Consider the following 24,135-nt stretch of genomic DNA (forward strand, 5'->3'; position numbering starts at 1 on the left):
GGTTGAGCAAAGTAGGAGGGTATACCGCTCCAAGATGGCCGCCGTATTTTCTGCGCCGGAGCAGCCAATGCCGGGTCTACTCTTACATTACGTCTATGCTAGTGTTGCCTTATGGGAACTGACGTAATTAAATCATGGATGAAACCTTAAAATGTCTTTAAGCTTTTAGAAAAGCTAGAAAAATATAAGACTAACGCGTTATTATTGACAATCTGTTCAATTTAGTGGAAAATTTTCCCAAATATTCTTGACTACGTTAAAAAAACCTTCAAAATTTCAAGTACTTTTAATGTATTTTTGAAAGAACGTACTCCAGTACTGTAAGTGCCAATTTTACAGTGCTACTTTTGCTTTTACTTTTACTGGACCATTATTTGACCAGTAGGATGAGTACTTCACTCAAGTAATGAGTACTTTATCCACCATTTTAAAGTTTAAAGTTTTAAAGATTTTTCACCAGGAAACAAGTAGAAAGAAAGAAGAATGTAGAAAACTAATGCTTGATCTGGGTGACGATTAGTATTTTTTTCATTTCTTGGAGAGCTGCACACATTCAGCTCCATCATAAATTAGCAGTGATGTCATAGTGAAATGTGGTGTAGGAGATTTCTTTTAATCATGGAAAATCTATCAAAATGGAACTTTGTTGTGTTTGTTTGTTTGTCACTAGAACAAACTAGAAGTCACTAGAACATGACTTTTTTTTTTACCATCACACTGCAAAAAGTACTTTTGGTAGCTTATAGTGCAAATACCTTAATACACTTGGAATGAGACAAAACTAAATTGTTATTTTTATATAATGTTGCTTTTTATTGTAAAATGACGGGTGTTTCGAAAGGTGTTTTAATAAAATTGTGTATTACTATTACATTTTAACGGCTGGACTACAAGAGTTGTAGCTTTAGGTTGAAAGTTACAATTATAGAAGGATTTTAAATAAAGTGTGGTGCGTTTAGTAGACATTTCCATCCATAAAGCTTTGTGATCCGCAGATTTAGTCCTGGATCCAGTCCTTAATCAAAGCCTGCGATTGTAAAAACCCCCCGAGAGCAAACAGATTTCTGCATGATTTGTTCCTGTACGGCTCTAACGCTCGGCTTTGGGTAGGCTCGTAAAGTTTGCTTTAGCACAAAATAAAAGCGAGGCAAATTATGAAAACGGCAGCTCAAGCTAGTTAATACAATATGCGTGGGGTTTCCTGCTGTGTAGTCATCAGTTCTGTAACCTCAGCAGGGGGAAAAACAGGCGAGCACAGTGAGCGGTCGGCTCCCCCGGCTCTGTGTGTGGCGGCGTTGGTGCCGAGGGAGGCGTCCAAGTTCGGCTGCATTCTTCATGGAAGGGCCGCAAAGATTTTTAATGGAGCCCCGTTTTTTTTTTTTTTTTTTCACGGTCAGAGAATGTTCCACTCCAATCAAAGTCGATGGAAGGGAAGTAAAAGTCTGTGTTTTTTTTTTTTTTTTTTTTTACGTCCTTTAGGGAAAATCCATTGTTTCCCTCTGGTGCCTGGTGGTTTGTAAAACTCGCATTCTTCTATGTGCACTTTCACCTAACTGCTATAGAAACACACATAGGAGACATATGCATCCACTCTGAGCGCATACTGTACATGCAGCACGCATTCAGGCAAAGATTTACACACAGAGCAAAGTGCAGCCTTGCATGCTATGTGGTTGTGTGTGTGTGCATGTGCACGTGATTATAATTTGGCCTGCGCTTCTCTAGGTTAGGCCTGAAGCTACGCTGTAATAAACCCTCGCAGGTTTATTTTCTCTATGATATTCAAAAGGGCAGCAGCAGCTCCAGCAACCTGAGAGTGAAATGTGGTCTAATTCAAACGCACATTTACATTCTCATCCACATTAAAGCCTGATAACATAAATCTAAAGTGCCACTGTTGATAAAATTTACAGTATTTTGCTATAATAAGGTGCTGCATGCCTGGAAAATACATAACACCACCACTTTAAAGTATATTTTTTACTTTATTTCACTTACCACAACAGCCAACAAGATAAACATTAAAGAGTTTCGCCACCAAATCTATGGAAGATGAAGGTATGGCTATTATTATTATTATTATTATTATTATTGGTCAATTTTCTAGAACAAATATCTTAGCACAATTGAAATAAGACAAAACTAAGTTACAAGTCTCTTTTCATCAAGATATAGGTGCTTGTTTAGAGTCAAGGATTCTTTAACATTTATTATGAACCGTACTAGTTCCTTTACGATTATTTCATTCCTAACATGGGAAAAATGTCTTATTAGAAGTAAAATAACCTGCCAACACTACCAGTACTTTTTCATCATCAACACCAAGGAATTACTTTCTTGAAACAAGCTTGTATATCTTGCAGAAAAGTTACTTGTAATTTAGTTTTGTCTCATTTCAGGCATATTAGAAACTAGACCAAAATGACTTGGTAACATCTTGTGTTTTTGCAGTGTTTAGCTTTATTTTCTCTTGTAAGAGACAATTTACATGTGAGCTTTACTTAGAAGACTGCACTTCCAGACGTTTCAAGCCTAATTCATGCAACAGAACATAGGAAAAAAATTGAGTAAAGAAAATGAACTGATGTGTTATAAGAGGTGAAAGTGACAGTGGCACCGGCCAGACCGAGCAAAACCAAGGCAAATATAACCCTTCGATCTCATTGGTTGTTCACCTCATTCTACAAGCTTTTTCAGTCTTCCTTTTTTTGGTCCCCCCCCAACCCCTTAATTCCAATCCGCAAAGTTGGCAGTCATGCCTGGCATTTCCTGGAGTTGCCAGTCCGAGTCCCGGCTGTGACAGGAATGTTGATAGAGGTTGTACTTAGGACACAGCCCTGAAGAACGCTGGAGGCTAAAAGGCTAGCAGGAGCTGTGGCTAATTCTTATAGACCTCAGTGCGGTCAGATCTGGACACTGGGTCGTCATTTGATTTTATTCTGGGTGACTTGGGTTAGAAAACAAGAGGAGGGGAAGGAGGTGGTTGAGATTAGTTAAATATAAACCCAGCAAAAGCACCCTGTGTTTGCCCAGAGTATTTTTCTGTCCTGGTTTGCGAGGTAAACAGGCTATCAAGTCAGTAAAAATCATCTTCTTTCTGAAGAATAACTGTCTGCTTCGTCCCTCTGAGGGCGAGGAACAGATATATGGAGGGATGGATGTCGGGGTTGAAAGAGAGATCTGTTTATGGCGGTAAACAGGAAAAAGGCCGTTCTTTCCAAGTCACGCTCCGGTCCCACCCGGAACGCTCCGGGAGACTTCCTGCGTCCGGTCGGCCAAGAAACGGGCCGAGACAACGGTGGCAGAACGGGAGGGAAAGGAATGAGACTCGGCAGGCTCTGCCAGCTGTTGCCGCCAGCAACACTAGCAGGACTGTCCCGCTCTTTGCCGCGTTGGTCTCCAGCTTCCTGAGCCAGGCCTGCTGCCTCTGCCAAATTTCCACCTCAGTCACAAAGACCTATGACCTCAAACTGGCACACAAACATACGTCCATTTTCTTCGTTCCGTTCAAGTACAAATACAGCTATGGAAAACTAGAAAAAAAAAAAGTGTCCAGTGCAGACATGTAAATGAATTAATTTTAAAACTCTGACATGCTCATTGTGAAGGGCTGCTCTGCAGACATGAGGCAGACGTTGGGCTTGTAAACTTTGACAGATGATTTGTGATTCGGTCGCTGAAACGTGGCCTCGTTTGAAGCATACGTGCTGGAAGCATACGTGCTGGAAGCATACATGCTGGAAGTGTTGGACGCCTGTAGGATTGGCGTCTGAGTCCGAGGTGTGGGTTAGCATTTCAATGTGAAACGTGGAGTGGGCCATAATGGCAGTTACGGAGATGATTCCGTCTTGCCAAACACACCTGTTCTGGAACCCCTTACAATGTTCTCTAACCTTAAATTATTTTAATAAAAATGTCTCTTTAGATATACTAATTTTTTGTTTCTTCTAATGAATCTTTACATGTAGCTGAAATTAGCTTGCCACTTCCTTTCTGGTGCCGTAAGGGTCTGCATGTTGGTATAGTTTCAGTTTAATCAGGCAACAGAAGACTGACTTTGTAATTGTCTTTAAGTGACTCTGAAGGTTCAGATCTGAGTTTAACCCTAAACTCAGATTTCATGTCAGATTGCTACTTTCTATCTGTCATAACTGAAGCTGCGCACTGGCTTTACGTCGTTCCTCTTTATGTTCGAAAGACAATAACTTCATTTTATTTTTGAAATCAGCTTTCCACTTCATTAATCACACATAAGAGAAGTGCGATGGTTGCATATTGTCGGATTCAAAGGTGTGAAAACAAAGGCAATAAAATGGTAAAGAGAAGTCTTCATTGTGTCCTGGGAAGGTGAGCAAACTTTGCTACTAAGTAGGGAACAGGCTAATATCCAGAGGAAACAAACGCAAGTTACCTAATACAGCATCGTTAATGCTGGTTACCGGCATCCTATCAAGATGGTGCATCTTGTGGGAACTATCTATAGTTCAGAGCTGGTCTGTGGACCTCTGTTTCTCTCCTAGATGAATCAACTAAAAACAACTCTAGGGCTCTTTATTTCTTCCTGAACATCAACAGCTGTGTCCTCTCAAACCCAGAGTCAAACGCTGCATTGGCTTATCTGTCAGAGATCCTTAAAAAGAGCTCTCACTTTACAAAGCCCTGATATGCTCAATTCTGTGAACTCTTTCACGATGTTTCATTTCATTTTTATGGACTGCAGCAGCAAATTGTGTCCAATGATATGTAGTTGCCTACAAAGCACAATTAAATAAAGCACAAGTATTTTTCTAAGGATAAAAGTAACAGCTGTCCAGTTAGAAGTACAGAGGACATGTTTGTGTCTGAGCATGAACTTAAAGGGGTGGCTGTTCTTATCTAGTTTTTGTTGTCTGGGAGGGGAACGAGGGGGTCGTTGTGTATGGAGATAAAGGCTCTCTGCAGTAAAGTGTTAGTGACAATCCACAGACTGACAGCAGCAGCAACTTGCACCCAACTTCCTCTGCCGCTCCGCCTCCATCACCCAGAACTCCTCCAAACTGCATCTGTCGTCTTTCCTTCGCCTGCTAATCTTGTCTTCTTCCTCTGATCTTTAGTTCTGGGGGTCCTCTGCCACTTCAGCTTCGGAGTATCTTGAATCTCAGAAGTCAGGCCTTGACCTCGCAACCGAAGTAGAAAGATTCATGAGTTCACCTAAATGTTCTACAACAAGTTGTAGTCCAACGCTGAAGCAGGTCCATTGAGTTGTTTTCCTGCCTGCCTACGGGATGTTCTCCAGAGCATGAGTCATTCCCAAAGCGTTCCCTCAGAAACAGTCCATCAAATCACCAAGGAAAAGCCAAAAATCACTTAAGGAAAAAAAAATTTCAAACCTGAACTTTGTTTATAAAGAAGCTCAAGATTTGGTTAGAAGCAAACCAGTTATGTACCCATTCATAATGCTTATAACCGAGGGTCTGGTAGCTTGTTTTCATACTGTTTCTGTGTGCTGGTTAGTTATTTCTTACATCAATCAATCAATCAATCAATCAATCAATCAATCAATCAATCAAGTTTATTTGTATAGCACATTTCAGCGACATAGCAGTTCAAAGTGCTTTACATCATAAAATGTAAAGTCAGTTAAACATCATACAGTCACCAAGATATTAATAAAAGTTTCCAGAAGTCATCGGCGGTCAATCACCCATGACCCCCACACTCATATTTGCAAAATTGAAGAAATTTTGTGTCAAACAACTCAGCTGTGTTTGTGCAGCAACATTTTCATTTGTGCTGATTTTGCTTTGAAGATATTGATGGTGACCTCTGATGACCTCTAGAAACTTTCATTAATATCTTTAAATAAATGAATATCTTTAGGGGCACAAATAAAAATCTTCACTGCATTAATGTTTCATACCATTTTAGTTAGATTTGAAGAAAGTGTGGGAGGGGGGGCAACTTCCAATAGCTGCCATACTGTCACCTCAGAGATAGTTTATTGAGGAAAAGAAAATTATTTATTTTCAACAGATTTGTCACGTGAAAAAAAATTCCTGTGGAAAGGAGACTATAAATCTGATATGTCTTGGATGTACATTTGATGCAGCACCTCATGAAACAGCTGCTGTGGCTTCGGAGCCAAAAGAATTATGAACTTAAAACGGAGCAGAGAGAGAGACAGAGAGAGAGAGAGAATCCTCCTGCAGCATCGCCTCATCATGGCAGAGCGGGCCTTGGGCTCTGCAACAATGCCAAATGCAGATGATAGGCCACAGTAAAACCAGTCTGCAGCGTCTAATTTAGGAGCTGTGCATGGCTCACCAAATACCAAAGGGGGAAAACAAGAATGGCTGCCTGGCTTGACATGGAAACCGTCTGAGGAGGAAAGTCGGAGCCAGTTAAAGCCAAGATGAAAATAATTGACTTCGCCTTCCCGTTTCACGGCTATGATTAGTGTTTGTGCCGCAGCTGTGAAAGTGCCCGAACGGCGCTGATGCTGCAGGCCGTGGCTTCCTGTTAGCGCTGACACTGGAGGCGTCATGCTGAGATGGGGGGCCACCGGGACTCTGAGGCCCCCGTCGGAGAACACGGGTGGAAGTCGGTCCAGTCCCCGCGCGATGCTTCTTCGCTTCCTGTTTCCATCGCTCTGGGTTGCTGGGAGACATCTGGGGAACACATTCAGCTGAGTCCAGCTGCCACCAAGCAAACCGCACAGTAAGCGCTAACATGCGCACCACAGGCAGAGGAAGATGCTGAAGCGCTTGTTTTGTTGGGCTTGTGTTAGCATAGCAAGCGTGTTCAGTTTTCTCTTCCCTTCCTCTCTTCTTCTTTCTGCTTTAAAGATAAAATCCAACTGACTGCTAAGTGAACCGAGGTCAGAAAAGCGAGAAAATATGTTAGATGAGTGAAAGGGGCAGTATTGTGTGTTTTCCGGGCGTATAGTGCCAATTTATAGCCCAATTAAATAACTATGGTAGCTGTTATAAAATGTTTTATATATGAAGCCTTACTTAAAATAAATTTAATTTTTAACTAATGCCTCTGTCTCTTTAAAAACTCCTGCTCTTTGTGAAACTCCGCCTACAGGAGGCCATCACAACATGGCTCCTCTATTAACCCTTTAACAAAGTTTCTTACAAGTGTTTCACTGAGTAGTAGCTCGCATAGTGAGTTCAGCAGATACACAGTTCCACCAGGTGTTTGCTAATTGCTGCTGGCTAGTCTGAAGGAGCTCACTGGGGGAGTAGCAGGGAAGGGCTGATCTGTGAGGCAGAAGCTTGAAAACTGCTTGAAGGCGGGGCAAGGTCCATCAAGACATTTTGCACAGTTAAATGGTTGCCATGGGAGATTAAAGGATTTCTCAAACATATGAAAGAATCAAGGCAGCACTCCAAGTATGTTTTTGATGAGGGAGTAACATAACATGACATAAAGCTTAAAAAAGTTGACTTTACATGATACTGCCCTTTTAAAAGATTGAGAAAAATAGGGGACAGATTCAGTAGGATTACTGACTTGTGTTGGAAAAAAAAATTCACATCAGTTCGAAAGGCTAATAAATAGATTCATAAACATGAAAATGTAGGATATATCTATAATTTTGGCAGGTTTTAGTTAGTTTTATAAACACATGTTATAGTTCCAGTTAGTTACAGTTTTTCTCCATTAATCGCTGTTAACGAAAATGTTTTCTCGATTTCGGTGTTTGGTTATTATAATTTTAGTTAATTATAACCTTGGTGATTATGTGAGAAAAATAACGCACAAAAAAAATCTGTAGATATGAAGGGTTTTGCAAAGAATCCTACTGCACCATCTCTTTGGATTAAATATTTCCAAAATGAATCTAAAAGTGGAATCAATAGTTACCATTACTGGATGAAATGTTGAGCTGAGTCTGTTAGTGCTAAGCAGATAGCAGCACATTCAGATAGCTGAAAATAGACGTGGGAGTCACATTCCTGCCCTGTGTTTTTTATTTGATAATTGGGAGTCTAATTGCAGTTCGGTGCCAGAGAGCGCCGGCCTGGTTCTGTATTTGCTCTCAGCGTATCTAATCAGCTTCCTGAAGGCTATCGCTGCACAGCGGCTGGTTAACCATTGGCTCTGCCGGCCGCAGTCGGCCAGATAACATTCATAAACACTAGCCCGGCTGCCAGCCAGTAGTCTGACTATGAAGGTATACTTACTGAACATCTGAAACATTTTCTTACCAAGACTCTGACACAAAAAAACATCAACAAGAAAAGAATCCCTGATGAGAAAGCCAGCACTGGGGTTGTTTTCTTTTTAGCCAGACTGTGATTTATGCGGCTCATTAAGGATTTCGTGCTGACATGCTGTAACGGGCTGCTGTAAATTTCAAAACCAAATGTTTTTGCATAAAGTGGAATGATACCCTGTTGGCCGTGCCACCTCCAGTGATTCAGGGAGCGTCGGAGCAGAAAGGGCTTTATTAGATCACTGGCTGTTGGTCATGAGTTCTGGCTTAGAGGAAGTACAGAAAACACTCCGTTTCAGCTCATACGGGTCGCAGTTCAAATTTACTGCATGAAAGCGCAGTGTTAAAGTGTTACAAACAGAATATAATCCTGAAAAAGAATTTCAACTGTTACAATTTATCCATTTCATGTAACAGAGTCTTATGTGCATTATTTAAATAATGCACACTTTTGACACTTTTAATGGACTTTTAATGCAACTTTTAGAGCAACTTTGCATTAAAAGTGTCATTATTTACTGAATGACACTTCATGACAACTGTCATAAACATTCATAAAGACTTCTTCATGTTTATGACAGTGTCATGTCAGTCTTATACACACCCCTTCATATAAAGTGTTACCATTTTTTCTTTTATTTGAGTAAAAGTTTGATGAAGTATGTAACTCTTATTTAGGTAAAATTTTTGGTAACTCAAACATCTGAATCAGAGCATAAACACAGCTATACAGACTGATGTGTCTGGCTGTCAATATTCCTACATCCACTGCAACACTGCAACAAAAAAGTTTTTTTATACATATTTATTGAAATCGTGTCAGTATGTTATCAGACAGATATTCTGTGAAAAGATCGATCTCCTCCACCTCCTCTCTGAGCTACTATTGCCATCTAAAGAAATGCAAAAACAGCCCATCAAAGTTAGGAGGAGGGTTTTAGCTCAGCCAATCAATCTTGTGTATGTGCTGCTAAATGTGTTAATGGCGGAGAAACAAGTCACTGTTTCAGAAAAACCGTTTATCCAACTTCATCTGTGGCCGTGCTAGCTAGCCTTAGCATTTGTGGCAAGCTATGTTGTGGCAAACCAGATGTAGAGTAGCAGATAGCAATGGGAAAGAAGTGAGCGGCATGTACTTGTGAGTGATTGACAGCACTAATTGGTTGTTCTGTAGTTATCACTGAGAGAAGGCAGAGGAGCTTGATTTCTTTCATGGATTGATTATCTGTTACTAAATAGTAACTAACAAATGTGTAAAAGCCATATTTTTTAGAAAAGATACACGCTGCAGCTTTAAGAGCCTTTACTCATTTACAAGGAGTAAATGCACGTCATAGCCTTTGACCTCCATGGCTATAGAAATAAAACTTCTTGATGGAGTCAGTGACTCTATGACAGTGAGTATGAAGTTTTTTCTTTACATACCTATAAATATTAAATACATTGATTTTCTGATTGTGGCACATAAAATCTGTCTCATCTGTCTGCTGCAGACAGATGAGAGGTGTGACCAGGAACAAAGCTGATGGGCATGGAAGAGAAAACCAGGAACCTCTGGAGAAACAGAGGCTTTTTGTTAGACAACACAACCATCGACTCCCTGTGCCCACTGTGCAACAGCGCCCCCTAACTGGTCACTGTAACTCTATCCCAGAGATAACCATCACACCCTGAGCCCGCAATGCAAACCCCTGTTTGGCCGATGAGCCCCCCTCCCCCACCCTCCCACTTTGATCCAAGGTCAGTGAGGAAGGGTCAACACTTTGGCACTAATGTGGGACTGTCTGTCGGTTCTGCTGCTAACTGACTCACACATTTGCACCATAGCAGTTTAAAAAGCCTTGGGGAATCTGCCCTGTGCTGACAGTAATGTTGGGTATAGATCCAGATGTTTCTGTTGATGAAAATAATTGTGTTATCTTGTTTTTTTATGCGACATAACACAAAGTAGAGAAGTACAATAAATATGTTTGACATGTCAGTAATTCCTCCTTTGACTCCAATTAAGTATCTCCAGCTGAACAGAAACAAAACTGAAGTTTCTATCTTTGGATTTTAAAGAAGGAACGATCTAGAGTCAGTTTCTACAGACAGAAACTAGAGATGAGGCCCAAAATTTGGGTGTACCTCTGATCTGTACCTTCAGAGTCACATAAAGACTGTTACAAAGTCGGCCTTCTATCACCTGAAGAAAGAGGAGAGACAGGACAGAAAAATTTCATGGAATTATTCGGCGGCAGCTCGAGCTCAGGGCAGACGTTTCTGGAGGACATTTCAAATCAATTTTTCATCTTATATTCTTGAAGTGTTTTAAATATTTGACTAAAAATGAAGCATTTTACACACAGTGACCGCAGACATCACTGTGTGCCAGTTTGCGCCTACTTTTTAAAAGTAAATCACATAACGGGAGGTGAGTTATTACAGTACTTAGCTCTTTTTGATGATCAACATATGTTTTGCATATTCACAAAGGCCGACTCGTTAAATTTAGCGTGCCTGAGATTCGCCTCATGTTGCTACACATGTAGTTCAGATTGGCGCATGATTTCAGGTTTTTACCTGTGCTTTATATGAACCTTCAGTAAATCAGGCCCCACATGTATGGGCAGTTTCATTTGACTTCCTCAGCTTTCCTCTCATGTTTGCATTGACTTGGCATCAGGTCAGTCCAAGTCTAAATATTTGTCTGACTTGGAGCTGCCCAAAAAAAGCCTAAAGCTATACTTGGGTATATTTGTGTGGTCAGAAGAGCACTTTGGGGCTGAGTGGCCCTCAGCTCACGCTGAGTAAAGCAGAGTGTGATCCTGTAAACCAGGCAGCCACCAGGAGCAGAAAAAGGGTGCGGTTTCGTTGTTTTTTGTTTTTTTTTAGACTCAAACACAAACCCATATCTTCTCTAACAGCTTCACAGTTATCATGAGAGCTCTATATAACCCAAGTGTTTTTTTCTTATTTCATCATCACTCACAGGTAACTCTTTGTGTCTCAGACCTGCGGCTGTAACTGGTTGCTCTATTTTAGTCAAAGTAAGATGTATTTCTTTTTTCTTTTTTTTCATAGGAAAAGCAACAAGTAGAAATATTTACACGCCGTTGGTATTTTAAAGTAATTTTCAGTATTTTTAACACACCGTCATTTGCTAGCCTTCTACACTACACACTTTAAATGTTTATTGAAATCCTTCAGCAACAGAAAGGCCTTGAGCAAAACCAGGAATTATTGAGGTTTTTCTCTAACAATCCTAACTGTTAGAGAAAACAGGGTAACACTTTATTTGAAGGGGGGTGAATAAGACTGTCATGACACTTTCATAAACATGACATAACACCTGTCATGAACATGAATAAGCCTTCATGAATATTTATGACTGTTGTCATAAAGTTTCATTTGGTAAATTATGACACTTTTAATACAAAGTTGACATTATTCAAAATGTCTTTATGACAACTTGACATTAACCAAGAAATCATTACTGATATAAATTTGTTATAAAAGTATTACTGATTGCACTTTAAAAATTAGGTAACTTTATGTTATTAAAGGTAAAGTTTAAACTAATGATTTCTTGGTTAATGTCAAGTTGTCATAACAAAGACATTTTGAATAATGTCAATTTTGTGTTAAAAGTGTCATAATTTACCGAATGACGCTTTATGACAACAGTCATAAATATTCATGAAGACTTATTATGAAGACATAACACCTGTTCATGACAGGTGTTATGTCATGTTTATGAAAGTGTCATGTCAGTCTTAATCAACCCCCTTCAAATAAAGTGTTACCGAAAACAGTAAGTCCTTTACCTTTTAAATAATGTTACACATTAAAAACAGAGCAACTGTTGTTTTGTAGATAGTTTTTTTTTTTTAGCCGAAGGCTAATTTGTAAGCCCATTTCTTGCAAAAAGGGCTGGGCTTGACACTAAAAACTAAATTGAAAGATTCCTGCCACACACACCCTGAAGTTCTGTGACTATAAACAAGAAAAACATGAAAATGTATGTTAGAGAAAGCTAATTCTCCACAACTGCCTGTATCTGTCATGTTGCTGTCCTCAAATTTACACAGATACCTCTCATAGTCGGAGACATGATGGCACAGAGAGCAGCTGAAACGCCGGGCAGTAAAGTGCATAATGTTCAACGCAAAGTGCTGAACTTCTGAGCATTTCTGCTTTTGCGTGAAATATGCATTGAACCAAATTATAAAAGAGTTTTAGCAAAACAGATGGGGAGGGAGGGATGCTAGACTAGCACCGTTATAAATGCTATTGTGAAAGTTTGGTCAGCAGGAACAGGAAGTGAGTTTACTTAAAATGTGGCATGACTCACCTATTCCTTTGTGTGTAGAAAACTAGAAAAACCAACAAAATGGATGTGATCCCCTGACTCAGTACAGCCAGGCTTGTGCTAATGGCTGTCAGTGAAGACAGACAGACAGTCTGTGATGCCACAGTTTCAGACTAAGACTTCATTTTCAGCGGGGTGTAAGGTTCAACATCACTTATTAACCCAAACTGAACAGACGCAAAGTGTAACTTTATAAAGGTCAGTTGAATTAGTTAAAAAAGACAGATTATGCACATAAAAGCGAGACCAACATGTTATTTGTCCTTGCACTGGTAATTGCTTTAGTTCCCTGCCATAAAAGCAGTAAAACCTTATCTAGGTAAATATAACTGACCCATTACTGCCAAGGAGCATCGTAAATATTGCCTAATTATCAATAATCCAGCAGGGCCGCGTCCCATATGTCTCCATTTCCCTTTGTGTCATCATAAAACCGAAGGCTGGGCAATTAGTGGGTTCTCGATAAGATAGGACAGCATTCCTCTCCTCTTTAAGAGGGCCCAAAATGGGAATCATTTACGGAGTGAAATATGACGTCGATCTAAATCTGCCCGTTCTACTCTCTCTCTCTTTCTCTCTCTCTCACACACACACACCCTCCTCACACACATTAACAGACTCCCTCGCCCTCTTATGTCCTCCCTCTCTCTCTCATCACGCTGAGAGGACAGTGAATGGCTCAAAGGGATATCAGGTTTCAGTTTGTGTCGGCCCTGTTGTGTCCTCACTAGTTTGGTTTCGTAATTGCTGAAGACCAACACACAGAGAAAGCCGTTTTGTGCCCCCCTCTACACCCCCCCACTGCCCGCCTGCTGTCGAGTTGCAGGTCAAATTGGCGCTGAGGTTACCAAGCGAGCATGTTTCCGTAAAAACTACGCGCAGCAGTGCTGGTTCTCAATGACTCATCCCTGCTGTTGCCACACTTGTATAACAAAAAAAAGGCCCTTCTCTATTGTTAGGTTTGGTTTGGGGCTCACCAGAGCTACTGGAAACAGACACATCCTCGCTTTCCAGAGGCAACTATGAAGGACCCACATTCAACACGTCCAACGTGTCGACATGGTGTCAGTCAGAGAAGAATTCAGTGTTCAAACTGAATAAATGTGCTGTTCAAAAACTACACAAACTTAAAGTGGGGTAAGGCCTTCAGCTCCGATGCTAATTTATCTGTACAGCACATTTCAGCAGCAAGGCTGTTTAAAACTCTACATCATAAAAACACAAAAATACAAAGTCACAGAACACACAGTCAATAATTAAAATAGAACATTTTGCCAAGTGACATGGTTACACATCGAACTGTTGGTCAGCATCTCATTTATTATGACTCACAAGCAGCTCTAAACAGGTGGGTCTTTAGATTTAAAGGAACTCAGAGTTTTGGCTGTTGTACAATTTTCTGGAAGTTTTGTGGTGCATAGAAGCTGGATGCTGTTTCTCCATGTTTGGTTCTGAATCTGTATGTGACCTGGGAGGTTCTGGAAGGTTAACACAACAACAGCAGATCTTTAATGTATTGTGGTGCTAAACTGTTCAGTGATTTATAGGCTAACAACAGTATTTTAAAGTCTATTCTCTCAGTGGAAGGGGCTGCTCTGTCTTCCTGGTTTTAGTGAGGATCCTACTCTGACGATTCTCTGTGGTTGTTTGAAACAACTTCTGTTCATTTAGCTAAAACATTTTGACATGTTGTGGTCCATTTGGTGCTCTACCTGATTATAAATTTGTCAAAAAGTAGTGCCTGATTTTTACATAAACTGAAAAACTTTTCAGAACTTTAAGCAACCTTTTGTTTTCTCCCCTTACTTACATTTTTTCCTGTCTAACTTAGAGTGTGGATAATTTTCTGCATGAATCATGATTGTTTTGAACTTCGAGGAGCTATTAGCTAATTGTTAGGTAATTGTTAGTTTCTACTGCTCTTCCTCCCGGCCGCTCCCCTCACATCACAAACGACCTGAGAGTTTGGGCGTGGCAGCTACCCGTGGCTGCACACATACCTGTGTCCTATGTAATGAGCTCAGGCCTACCTGTTCTGCTGCTTAGCTTACCGTTAACACATTGATTTTTCAACCACTGGTTTATGTAAGCTGCTGTGAGAACCTTTCAGCTCAGGAAGCGCCGGATTCACTGTAGGCACTTAACTGTAAATGTCTCCCTCAGAGTGCTTTTATGTTCTGGGTAATTTCTATTAATTATCCTCCACCCACTTTGAAGCTAATTACCATTTGCAACATCGATTTACCACCGACATGCCGGGACAGAGTCAACGTGCAAAAGAAAAACAACCAGCCAACATGAAATATCACATTACAGGAACCAAAACCCGACCTGTCCTGCAGCAAGGAATCACTGCAGAAAAAATATTTTTTATTTGTTTCTAGTGCAAATATCTGATTACACTTAAAAAAAAGACAAAACCTATCAGTAATTTTCAGCAAGTTATAATAGCTTGTTTTGAGTCAATAGTTGATGAAACAATACTTATGGCAAGACATTTTTCCCAACTTAGAAGTGAAATAATCTGCCAATGGAACCAGTACTTTTTCATCAATACTCATGAATTATTAACGTAAAACAAGCTTGTACATGTTGCTGAAAAGTCACTTGCAAGTTAGTTTGCCTTATTTTAAGTACTGAGATATTTACACTAGAAACAAATCAAAAATACTCTGTAAGTTTTTATGTTTTTGCTGGGATCCTTATGAAGTTCTAATTTTTTTTTTTACAAACTTTAGTCTTAGCTATCAAAAATGTCTAAAGTAAAAAATTCTTTATCTGAATTTCTAGCTTTGCGACGGAAAAATCAAAGTGTTTTCACAAAAATCCTGATTTTTAAGTAAAGATTTTTGAGTTCAATTCATAGAAAATCATATATGCAATACTTGTCTACTGATGCTTACACTCAATTTTGAATAAGGAACAAATTAGAATTTTTACTTTTATAAATATTTTATAAAAAGTGAACCCTTGTGCATTACAGATATCTTTGCCTGAAAGGGACAAGTAGCTCCACTAGCAACCTTGGCTGAAACAACAACAAAAGAAAAAGCTACAGTATGCTGCAACATCAGAGTTAAGAAAACAGTGTAAAGAAGCGTACCGGGCAGACGGTTATTTTCTCTCAGGCATACTGAGGGCTTAGCAAAACAACAAGCTGAGGCCTGAGGCTGTTTCCTCTGTATTTAAGTTAGTCTATAGTGCTGAAAATACCAATTATCCTAATTTCATAGCCTGCAAAGGAACTAGATAATAAGAGTGGATAATACAAGATGAGGGTTTTGGTTTGAATTGGGAAACTACACGGTCATAAGCATGTTGCTTTGTTCATTAGCCTGTCATATTAACTATCTGATTCAGTGCCAATGGTAGTCCTCAGAAATTTATCTCCTCAACTTTTACTTGACACATATAAGTTTGGGATTGTTTAAACGAGGCCTGAAGAATGAAATCAGTTCAGTAAAGCTAAATGTTAGCATGCCGAAGAAAACTTTTTTTTTTTTCTGTATGCTAACATTTTAGTATTGTTCAACTGTTGTCTAAGGTGCTAGTGCTGGAGTTCATGTTAGCTGAGAAAGGCTAATACTGCTTTTGTATTTACTCTGTTGTATTGACTGCTAAGTACTGTGAACAGTAGGAGAGTTTGGACAGTACCATCGTGCTTTAGTGCGGCAGCCATATTGGATTCTTTTGGTAGGCGCCTTGGTGAGATGAGCAGAGTTCATTTTCTACTCAGACTTCAGTGATTTTTTTAGTCTGTTTATTTAATTTTGTTTATTTAATTTCTCTTTGAGATCACTAAAGTAGCTTTGAATTCCAGTCAGAAATTATTCTGAGTTCAAACTTACTGTATATTAACAGAGGATGTGATTGACATTGACTGGAAATAATAAAAATAAAAAACCTTTTAATTGAAAGTTGTAACGCTTTTTTCACATTCTTTCCTTTAGTGATGATGGGTTTTTGTATGCTTGACTGACATCCAAAGTGAGGCGGATGTTGTTGGGACAACCCTCAACTGACAGCCAGAGTTTCCCCTCTGCCTGACAGAGCAGCTTATGTTTCATTTAATATTTCTCTCAGGATCGCAGGGAGAAATTAGACCTGACAAGCAACACATATTCTATTAATCACAGCCATATCCAAAGTATTCATTATAATATTTCCCTCAAAACTCAAATCATTGAACAGGTTTTTACCTCACCTGAAACTTACTCACTCTTACTCTTAAAGAGCATTTGGTATTGCATGTCATATGAAGAGTAATACATAACGTCCTACATGAAACACATGTTCATAAAGAAAACAAAAAGCAAAACTTACATTTCACGTGTGAGAGGTGTGTTGTAGGTTTTAGGAATCTATTTAATTTATTTAATTCTTAACATTAAAAATAGAATTTCTCTCCCTTGAAATTTTCTTAGACTTACCATCAATCATGATGTAATTACAGCAGGGTTCAGTAGCTGGGTTTATAAAAAAAAATATTCCTAATAGTTTGGTTTCCTAGAATCTCTGACTTCTGTTCATTTTGAGAAAGATCAGAGATTCACTCAGCAAATTTGCAATCGGTTAAATTATAAAGTCAGTCAATCAATCAGTCAATCAATCAAGTTTATTTGTGTAGCACATTTCAGCAACAAGGCAGTTCAAAGAACTTTACATCATAAAAACACACCTGAAGTATTAATGTCTAGTAATAGAATGCATATTTACTCATTTATTTGTAATATTATTTACTTGTTGGTTGATACGATGGTTTGACAGACAATCGGTAACAAATCAGTTTTCAAAAACTCATAGCAGCAGCTTCTGTCCTGAGACAGAAAAGAAAAGGGAAAAAAAATGTCCTCTGGAAATAATTATAACAATTATGGCAATAATTCTAGTCTCTGCCGACAGAAAATGTGTTGAACTCGGGACATTTTAATGATGAAACATGCACTGACAGGTTTCTGAAGTTTAATCTCACCCTGAACAATAGCCCTCACACACACACACACACACACACACACACACACACACAGCCAGCTGACTCAGGCAGACTGAGGGGCTGGGGCCGGCGGTCGTGTTGGTGCCTCGGGCCCCGGCGGGTTTGTTTGTGGTTTGTTTGTCGGGGTGGGGGCGGCGGGGTGGGAGGTTTACCCACAGCGCTCTGCCTGGCACCAGTCTGTCCCGGAGGAGAGAGAACAGCCTCTGTTCCAGGACGGTTGCGGCGTTTTCTGGTGATGTGGCTCCACGAATATGTGAGCCGAAAACAGCCAGGGCTGAAGGGACGGAGCAGTTGGTCAGCGGCGTTGGTCAGGGATCAGAGCAGAGAGCTGGTGGACGGCACAATGATGCTGCGTGACATTTTTGCTTTACATGTCATTTTTCTTGTTGTGTGTTCCTGAATTCAATACAAATGTTCAGTGAGGAGGAAATAATGAAACATTTAAAGTGAAAAAAGATTTCTGGATGCTTTTTTATGATTGCCTTTTCGATAGTGTTCTCATTTATTAGGATCTCCTTATAAAGGGGACCTACAATGCAAAATTCACATTTTGTAAGTTTTTATACTTCCATTTGGAATTCTGTTGCTCCTGAAAAACAATCCAAATGCTTAAAAAAAACACACCCCAATTTTTTAGCAATAAGTTAATGGTTTTTTGGGGTCTGGAAAATGAACTGGGTAACACTTTATTTGAAGGGGGCTGAATAAGACTGACATGACACTTTCATAAACATGACATAACACCTGTCATGAACATCAAGTCTTCATGAATATTTATGACTGTTCGGTAAATTATGACACTTTTAATACAAAGTTGACATTATTCAAAATGTCTTTGTTATGACAACTTGACATTAACCAGGAAATCATTACTGTTTAAACTTTACCTTTAATAACATAAAGTTACCTAATTTTTAAAGTGCAATCAGTAATACTTTTATAACAAATTTATGTCAGTAATGATTTCTTGGTTAATGTCAAGATGTCATAACGACATTTTGAATAATGTCAACTTTGTATTAAAAGTGTCATAATTTACCGAATGACGCTTTATGACAACAGTCATAAATATTCATGAAGGCTTATTCATGTTCATGACAGGTTTTTATGACAGTGTCATGTCAGTCTTATTCAACCCCCTTCAAATAAAGTGTTGCCATGAACTGTTTCAAAAACCTCCAGATTGTGCATTTACGAGGCAACCCAAGCTTTTGGTCAGACGATTTTACTGCTCCATGCGGCTGTACAATGGCAGCTGGAAAAAACAATTTATTGTTAGTTGTGCAGGAGGCTCCGCTTCTGCTTTTCAAAGATGTACAGTTGTACAGTTGTTTGCAGCCATTTTTATGTGTGAGTGTAAAGGCTGGGGGGCGTGGCCTGAACCAGGTTATTTGGATTTAAAGTGACGAGAGGGCCTAACACAGCTCATTCTGAAAGGGGCTCAAAGTAGGTAGAGCTGAGTAGACTGAAATCTAATTATCCAAGAATGATTTTGTGCAACAAATGTAATGAACATGTTTCATGTCGTCCATAGACATATCCTAACCTGTTCAAGGAAGCATAATAGGTCACCTTTAATGAGGTGTAAAAACTCCTACATCAAAAATAATTTGGGTTTTTTTTCCACAAAGAAAAACAGTTGCACAATCCTCATCTAGACCAAGTCCTGTGAAAATAAATGTAACTCAAGCATTCCTTTCATTTCTACTTTGATTTATGGTTCATGTTGTATAAATATGATGCGTCACAGAGGATCGTTTCTCTTAACCGCCCTTTAAAAATGTGCAAGACAAGAAAAAATTGCAGCCGGTCATTTGGGAAGCATGCTCTGGGGAAAAAAAGAAAACGAAATCTACCATCACACCTGTAGAAATCTGGGTATGGCGGATGGTCTGTGGTGCTGCGGGCCAGTCTTATCTCCCTAAACGCATTGGTAGAGTGCATTGCATCATGAACAGATTCAAGATATCAAAAAAAACTTAAAGAAATAAATTCCTGTGGCTTTAGCGAGAAAGCTGAAAATGTGTCATCACTGGGTCCTGTTGGCAGAGCAAAGATTCAAAAGATATTCTCAGATATTAAAAGAAAAATGGCTCAGTGGACAAAATTAATATTCTTTAAGTCTTAAACCTAAACCTGATAGAAATACAAGCGAGGTGAAATTAGGAGAGGATTCTTTCAAATCAATCTTTTGCTCAGTCAGCATGTTTTAGAAATAATTAGTATTTAATTATTTACACATGTTGACGCTGACTATTCAACCTGGAATGACACATGGAACGTTTAATGAACTGTGCGATGCTGTAAGAGCTCTGGTGGAGGCAGCAGCACAATGTCCAAAAAATCCCCCCAAAACAAATCATCCTCCTCCCACCACGTCCTGCCTTCTACTACGGGGTTTTTGCCTGTAGTAACATCTGGTTGTTGACCACCTGACTCATCTGAATCGAAAAAAGGTGTTTCCATTGCAGTTTTGCGAAATTCATCTGTTCGATGCGCCTGAAAAACCACCTCATGTTAGCGCAAAAACTTTTCAGCAAAATACGTGAGTTTTTTTCCGAAATTGCCGTGTTTCCATTAAGCAAACTCACGTTGGTACTTTCAATTTGCTTAACTTTATTCTTAATAAAGGAAACACAGCTACTGTGAGATTATGCTATGGCATTAAAAGATGAATTAATGTTTTGTTAATTTATAGAATTGTAAGGAACTCATTCTGGAACAAAACCTTTTTATTGAAAAATGTGTGTTAAGAGAGTTAAGAGAATTTCTTATCATTTGCTCAATTGTATGGTTCATGAAAACCCAGCTAATGAAAGAAGCAGCTAAGAGACGGAACTGCACACATTCACAACTTAGGTGATTGAATCTATTGCAAAGACAGATACTGCTATTTGGGAAAAGAAACTTATTACAGGTTCATAGTCATACTGTATTGGCAAAACCACCAACATGGAAGAAGGTGCTTAATGATGAGAAGAGACGAAAGCTGAACCTTTTGACCTTTGTGCAGAACTCTAAATGAGGAAGAAAGCCGTGTTACTACAAAGTACGGACTCGTTTGTGTTGTTGCCAGGTTAATATTTTCCTTTCTGCTTTCAAACTGCGTCTTGAGATTTTTGGGATTTTTTTTTCTCCCCCATCCTCATCCTGTTTGAAAAAGGAAATCTTTTAATTCAGGGCCACAAATTCACTATTTACTCTACATGGCACATGATTAGCCCAGCGCTAGCTCAAACCAGCTTTTCTTTTTCTTTCTTCTAGACGAGGAAATGAATTCACTAATGACATATTTATGGAAGTGTGACCAGGCATTAAAGGCGCATTAGCTGAAGTTGGATCCAGAGGTTAAGGCATCTCAACCCTCCATTTCCCCCCACTCCCACCTCCTCCAACACCCAGCCTCTCCAGCCTGCTTTTATGGTCTTGTTTACAGTCATTTGTGGAACCGTTACATTCAAATGGTTTTCCATGTCAACGGGTGCTCGTGTCCTGGGAGAGGTGAAGTGGGTTTATGCTGTTTTGCTTGTCCGGAAAGCTTTTTCCATCAAAGCAAAAAAAAAAAAAAAAAGAAAGAAGAAAGAACTGCATCGGAATCAAACGCAAGAGAAGGAATGAGGGAGAGAAGGATGACATATGACAAACGAGGAGAAAGAAGAGGAGGAAAAGCAGCTTCCTTCCTGCCTCCATCACGATCGCTCAGGGGCCGCGGCTCGCAGGGCAGGCTGGGTATTTTTAGCTCCAGTCGGAGGGGAAATGCCACCTCAGGGTCTTCGGGGAGCGGAGAAGAAGTAGTCCAGCACTTCCTGAGTCTAGTTAAGAAACACTGACAGGGACACATAGAACCCTGCAGGATGCCACAGCCGAGGTCAGAGGGCGCGACCTCTGAGTGTGAGATTAATAATGGAGCCCAGAGGGTGGATAACTGGTGGAGGGAGGTTGAGGTGGGGCTGTAAAACGACTGTTCCAGATTCTCTGTTTATGATTTTTATCTTATGTGTGTTTTATACCATACTTTAAGGGAGCAGTGTTTAGTGCTACATCATGTGACAATGTTATTCCATCATCACAAACATACCTGGAGTGTTGCCTTGATTCGTTCATGCATGTTTGAGCAATCCTTTAATCTCCATGGCAACCATTCAGTTGTACAAAATACCTGGGTGGACCTAGCTCCGCCTTCAAGTATGAAGCTCCTCCTCTGAGCTGCATTTTCCAAGTTTCCAAGCACTCCTCCCTCGCGACTGCCCCACTCACCTCCTTCAGACTAGCCAGCAGCAATTAGCAAACACCTGGTGGAACTGCACATCTGCTGTGCTCATTATAGGAGCTGCTTCTCAGTGACACACAGGTGAAAACATTGTTAAAGGATTACTAGAGGAGACATGATGACTTCCTGAAGGCAGAGTTTCAGAAAGAGCAGGAGTTTTTAATTTCAAGGTGTTAAATTACAGAGTGAAATTTCTTTTTTTCTCTTAAGCCATATTTCATACATACATACATACATATATATGTGTGTGGGTGTGTGCATGCGTGTGTGTGTGTCACCTTTTTATAACAACTGCAGGTTGGACAAACAACTTCTCAAGCTAAGCTGGTATAATACTGAGGAAATACTAAATTGTCTGTCGTCCTGTTCAGATACAATAAAGTAGTATAAAGTAGTTTTTGTTGCTTTTGTTAAGTTTCCATAAAATGTTTAATGACACAATGGAGCGGTGGCTTAGCATTTTAGCCTAACAATAATCTCGTCTTGGGTTCAAATCCCAGACTGCATTAAATTTGCCTTTTCTAACTTTACAAGTGGGTTTCCCCAGCTTCCTTTGCCCCAGTGACCACAGGATGTGGGCAGCAGGTCCCCTGTCAGTCACCCTGCATGAATCAAAATGAATAGAAATCCTTGAAAAATATTTTCATGAAGTTATACCAGCGGAAAAGCTTATTTAATATGCAATACGTCTGACTATTTACCTTCTTCTGGAGGTTTTGTTGTTAACTTGGAACTACTAGCCATATGCATCCATTTAGTCTTTTTTTATTACCATCTCTTTTCTACGTTCCTGTATGAGTAGCTGTGCTAGCCTCTATGTTGGCAGAAACTACAGGTGAATATGCATATTTTACTGTTCTATTATGTAAAATGCCTTAAAGCTAATAACATTAGTGTTTGTGTCTCCATTTAGCATCAGAAGTACCTTGTTGTTTTTGTAGCTGCTTGCAGTCATCATTAGACAATTTTGTTTTTCAACCACAGGATCTGTTCCGTTTTAGCTTTTTTAATGCTAAATTCTAATTATCTTAACAAAATATGTGCCATTTGCAGAAACAGTGTTGTGCACTGAGCACTAAAAATTGATTGAAAACATTTCCTATATTTTTTCAGCCTGGTCTCCCCGTGAGACGCTCTGGAGGCTGGATAATCTTACAGTTTAATGAAACCGCCGTACGCCTCTGTGTGCTGCTCCTCATTTGTCTTTGCCACAGACTCTTTCATGAATCGGCAGCTCCTGCAGATCGGGTCTCGCTCGGGGTGGGATGCCATAATCTGCTGCAAGGTCTTTTAGACTAAATCATTCTCTTTGATTTTTTATTTATCCTTTTTTTTTTTTTTGCAACTACAAAGTGACCTTGGTAACGCAACACCTTGATCCCTCTGTTTTATTTCGAGACGTCTTCAGTCGCACTGCAGCTGCAAACGCATACAAGGCAGCAGTTAATAAATTCGCTGCAGGACAAACGCCCGGATGGGTAGCTGATCTTTAATCCAGATCAAGAAAATTAGAAGCGGACTCCCTTTCCGACTGCCTGGATCTCTGTCTCCTCCCTTTTTCTTGCCTCCTTCCAGATGGAGAATCCCTCTCCAAGATCCTCTGGTTAGGAAAATGTTTAGTGGTCAAGCCTTGCTTCCTGTAATTACCCTATTCTTCCCATCCCAGGGCATAGGAGAGAGGCTTTTTGGGGGTAGAGCAGAACAGGGCACAGTCAGGAATCAGGCCCAGAATGTGAGACATGCGTTTCAGGGGTTGAATCTGCTTCAAACCTAGCAGCGTTCATGTTTAATGTGGCGTTCCAATCATTTGAATGGACCGACGTGAGGCCCAGCTGCAGAAAGGATTAGTCCTAATCTGGAAAGGACGACCTTTACCGCACACAGTGGCTGCGTCCGCGTTGTTGTAACGTAGCGGTGAGATCAGAGTCGGTAATAGCACCGTCTCTCTGCAAAGACACAACGGCTTACCAAGCATTTTTGGTCTAGTGTCTAGTGAAAATATCTTAGTTAGTGCACTTAAAATAAGACAAAGCTGACTTACAAGTAACATTTCAGCATGTAACCAGGTGAAAAATGGGTACATGCAAAATATATTTTGTAAATCCTGTTTTTCCCCTCCCCCAGTAATTTGCCAGTACAATATTCATCAATATTCAAGAAATACCAACTTAACAAAGCTAGTATATCTTGCTGAAAAGTTATTTATAAGTTAGTTTTGTTTATAAGGTATTGGCACCGGAAACTAGACCAAAAATACTTAAGATTTATTGTTGTTGCGGTGTGTGTGAGCATCTCTGTCCACACTACGACACATCCAT

This window comes from Poecilia latipinna, unplaced genomic scaffold (assembly GCF_001443285.1).
Source record: "Poecilia latipinna isolate Pla-1442-1.1 unplaced genomic scaffold, P_latipinna-1.0 Scaffold143, whole genome shotgun sequence".
Taxonomy (NCBI): Eukaryota; Metazoa; Chordata; class Actinopteri; order Cyprinodontiformes; family Poeciliidae; genus Poecilia; species Poecilia latipinna.